This window comes from Gossypium arboreum, chromosome 2 (genome assembly GCF_025698485.1).
Source record: "Gossypium arboreum isolate Shixiya-1 chromosome 2, ASM2569848v2, whole genome shotgun sequence".
NCBI classification, from domain to species: Eukaryota; Viridiplantae; Streptophyta; class Magnoliopsida; order Malvales; family Malvaceae; genus Gossypium; species Gossypium arboreum.
In genome coordinates this window covers 19,831,099-19,835,720 of record NC_069071.1, presented here as the reverse complement: position 1 = coordinate 19,835,720, position 4,622 = coordinate 19,831,099, and the positions used below count along the sequence as shown (strand labels likewise).

The window sequence follows — 4,622 nt, the reverse complement described above, 5'->3', positions numbered from 1 at the left end:
AGCCGCCGCATGAACTGGACAATGAATAGGTGGTGGCTGAGATGGTGGATCCTTGTGAGGTGGTGGGACATCATCAGTAATGTCCTCTAGGTCCTCCTGTTCTGCTGACTAGATGAGGTGGTACTGGGGAGGATCGAATGCACATCGTCGCTCGATCATCCTCATATGTAGCATACTCAAGACACCCTATGGGGATATTTGACCGATGAGGGTGAGGGAGGATGTTTGCGTCGCTGTGTTAAGGACACCGAAGTACCCTGCCAGGCAAGTCACACCGAAGGACACCATGTCGCACGCCCGTGTTAATTTTTCAGTTTCAACCATGCTTCTAAACATGGGCATGTCGCATGCCTGTATTGTTTTGACAGTTTCATCCATGGCCTTGTTGCACGACCGTGGCAACGTATCAAATCCTGTGTTGGGGAAAACTTTCACTCTATTTTCACACGCAGTATCGCATGGCCGTGTCACTGGCTGAGGTATGAGCACGACCTAAGGCACACCCATGTGCCTGGCCGTATGGTTTCTGGGAAACCTGTGTTCAAGTACTCAGTTAGTTATTTAAATGTTAAAAACTAAAATTTAAAGAAGTTACCACCATTAGTACTCGGGTTGCCTCTCGAGGAGCGCTTATTTATAGTCTAAGCTCGACTTGCCTCTCTATTGTGTGGTCATGGTGGTGCGAGGAGTTTACACTCCTTATTCCTGCTATCAAACTCAAAATAAGGTTTTAGACAGGTACAATTTACCTTAAAGGTGCCGAATTTAGGATGAATTACCACGACTATCCCATATGGAAAAATGCTGAGTACCATAAGAAGGATTGCTCCATTAGGTTCAGAAGTGGCAATACGAGGGTCTGCTGCATCTAGTAGTACTTTGTCTCCAACCTTAAGTTGATTTGGTGAAACATTGAGCTCGTCATAGCTTGGTTTTGGTCTATCACGTGCTCTTGGTTTCTGTGTCCGCTATTCATCTAGTTCTTAGATTTGTAGCCTTCGTTCTTCATAGATGGGTCCTTTGTTGCTACTTGAACAAGGCTCATGTATGCTTTTCGAACTTGTTTCCTGAAAAAAAGGTTGAACCAGATGATCAGTATTAGTAAAATTTCGAGCTTGAAGAGTGATTGTTTCATCCCCCACACGAAGTGTGAGTTCACCTGTACCAACATAAATAATTGTTCTAGCAGTTGCTAAAAAGGGTCGTCCTAAAATTAAAGGCACGTTACTATCCTCTTCTATGTCTAGAACAACAAAATCGATTGGGAATATAAATTTGTCAATTTTAACGAGTACATCTTCAATAATGCCCCTAGGAAGTCTAATTGTTTTATCTGCTAACTGAATGCTCATCCTAGTTTGTTTGGGATTCCCAAGACCTAGTTGTTTAAACATTTTATAGGGCATGACATTAATACTAGCACCTAAATCAACCAAAGCGTTACTAACATCTAAGCTATCAATCACACACGAAATCGTATAACTCCCTGGATCTTTCAATTTGTTGGCAAGCTTATTCTGCAGAATGACTGAGCAAACTGCATTCATCTCCACATGCGACGCCTCATCCAACTTTTTCTTATTTGCTAAAAACTCCTTTAAAAATTTAACTGCGTTTGGCATCTGCGAAAGAGCTTCAATAAATGATAAGTTAATATGCAATTTCATTAATAGTTTAAAGAATTTACCAAATTGTTCATCTATGTAGTTTTTCCATGTCGCATTAGGGTATGGCACCCGTGGTTTGTACTCTTTACTTACCAGTTTTTGCTCACTGTGGACTACCTCACATTTACGTTTACTTACCATAATTCCTTGCCTCAATTCTGGCTCAGGTTCAACTAGCCCTTCCTCGTCTTGAATGGTAATCGCATTGATTTGTTCCCTTGGGTGAGATTCAGTGTTACTCGGCAGGCTACCTTGTGGTCATTTAGAAATTAGTTTAGCGAGCTGTCCTATCTGAGTTTTAAGCCCTTGAATCGATGCTTTTTGATTCTTAAGTGTTGTTTTGGTATTCTAAAAGCGAGTTTCTAACACCAAGATAAACTTTGTTAGCATCTCCTCAAGGTTCAACTTCTTTTCCTGTTGGTAAGGTGGAAGTTGAAAACCCGGAGGATGTTGTGGCCTTTGATTCCCTTGACTACCCCAGGAGAAGTTGGGATGGTTCCTCCAACCTACATTATAAGTATTACTGTATGGGTTATTTTGAGGTCTAGAATTATTGTTACCCATATATTGAACTTGTTCCTCCTCAGTGTTGGGGTTGAAGGATTGATATTCTGTGTGTACTCCTCCTTCATTTGAATCACATCTCATCACTGGATGTACCTGAGTAGAACCATATAAACCGTCAACGTTTTTATTTAAAAGTTCTACCTGGTTAGGTAGCATAGTAACCGCATCGAGGTTGAAAACACCGGCTGCTTTTGTCAAATTTGTTCTCATGACTTGCCACTAATAGTTATTCAGTGACATCTCTTCAATAAATTCGTAAGTCACTTCAGGTGTTTTGTTATTGATAGTCCCACCAGCGGCTGCGTCGATAAGTTGCCTTGTTGAGGGGTTCACACCGTTGTAAAACGTTTGAACCTACAACCATAAAGGTAACCTATGGTGAGGGAACCTTCTCTAGATCCTTGTATCTCTCCCATGCATCATAGAGTGTTTCTAGATCCATCTGCACAAAAGAAGAGATATCATTCCTCAACTTAGCTATTTTAGCCGGCGAAAAATATTTAAGTAAAAATTTTTCGATCATTTGTTCCCAAGTAGTGATTGGCCCTCGTGGTAAGGAGTTCAACCACTGTTTAGCTTTGTTCCTCAATGAAAAGGGAAATAACCGAAGGTGAATAGCATCATCAGAAACACCATTGATTTTAAATGTGTCACAAAACTCCTAAAAATTCACCAAATGAGTATTTGGATCCTCATCCTGCAAACCATCAAGCTGAATAAACTGTTGTATCATTTGAATTGTGTTAGGTTTCAGTTCAAAATTATTTGCAGAAACAGCAGGTCTAACTATACTCGATTTAGTTCCTGTTAAAGTAGGTTTAGCATAATCACACATAGTGTGCGGAGTAGGATTTTGATTTACTGGATTAGCAGCAATTGCAAGAGGTAGCGGGTTTTCCTGATTTTAAGCCATCTCCTCGGTTGTGGTGGAAATATCTTCCTCTTCCTCTTCCTCTTCCTCTTCCTCTGTGTATCTTAGGCTTCGCCTTATTTCTCTTTGGTTTTTGCGAGCTGTGCGATCGATCTCACTATCAAAAAGTAATGGTCTTGATGGGTTTCTTCTAGTCATAAACTATATAAACCTACCAGTAGGAAAAAGAAAATTTAGTAACAAAAATCAAAATAAAATTTAAATTGCAATAAAATAAATGGCTAAAGTAATAAAAATTAAGTGTTCCTAATATGTTAGTTCCCAGGCAACGGCGCCAAAAACTTGATGTGAACAAATCGCAATAAGTTTTATAATTTATGAATGTCCGTTCTTGAAAACTAACTATTATCATGACAAAGGCAAGCGCACCTTATCGAACAGTAGTATAGCTTATGGCAAGACCGGGATGTCGAATGCAAAGGAACTAAAAGTACTAGTATTAACTCTCTTTTTATTTTCTAGTCTAAAAATAAAGAGGTTTGTTTTATCTAAAGTAATTAACTAAACTAAGAATGCACAGGAGGAAAACTAGGGAAATACTTTTGGGAAAAACTAATTGATTTGGGCAATACCTAAGGGAAAAATCCACCTAGACTTCACTTGTTATTTGACTCTGAATCAAACGATTTATTCACTTGACTTGATCCGTAGAAATCCCTAAGTTATATTATTATCTCTCTCGAGACTAACAACATCTAGCCCTAGGTTGATTAATTGAAATCTCTTTCTAATTAAAACCCCTAGCGTTGCATTAACTCGATCTATGGATTCCTTTATTAGGTTTCACCCTAATCCGGCAAAATTATGTCACCCTATGTCTAGGCGTGCAACCAACTCCGCTCAATTATGCTAGATCTACTCTTAGACAGGGACTTTTGCTCCTCTGAATAAGCACATCAATACTTGAATCAATATCCTGGAATATTAAAATAAGAATTAAGAACACATAATTAAGAACAAATCAAATATTTATCATATAATTCAAAAAATAATAACAAGATCCGTCTTAGGTTTCATTCCCGTTCGGTATTTAGGGGATTTAGTTCATAAGTTTAAAAGGAAACATCTCAGAAGAATAATGATAACAAAACATAAAGAAAACCCAAAAACTGTAGAAGGAAATTGAAGGGAGATCTTCATTCTTGAAGGATAATCCAGCTTCTGAGATGCATCGATCGGCTTTCTTTGAGTAATTCCTTGCCTCCTATTTCGTGTCTCTTCTAGGTACCTCTTGGGGTGTTTATATTTGCAACACCCCGTACCCGAGTCTGTTACCGGAGTCGAATACAAGGTGCACACAGACTTAATTGTTTTCACAGTCCATAAAAAAAAATTTCCAGACAAGCTGGTTACTGCGTCACTGTCGCCTTAAAAATCATATCTGGAGTTTCAAAACTTGAAAATCAGTTTTGTAATTTTTCCCTGAAACTAGACTCATATGTCCATCTACGGATTTT

At 38.8% G+C, this 4,622-nt stretch overlaps 1 non-coding gene across 1 annotated transcript; it reads left to right on the top strand.

Moving 5' to 3' along the window:
• The first annotated feature begins 2,604 nt into the window (after positions 1-2,604).
• Positions 2,605-2,709, top strand: LOC128289803 (small nucleolar RNA R71). Its single transcript, XR_008279447.1, has one exon. It is a non-coding gene; the product is annotated as a small nucleolar RNA R71 (small nucleolar RNA).
• The last annotated feature ends 1,913 nt before the right edge of the window (positions 2,710-4,622 follow it).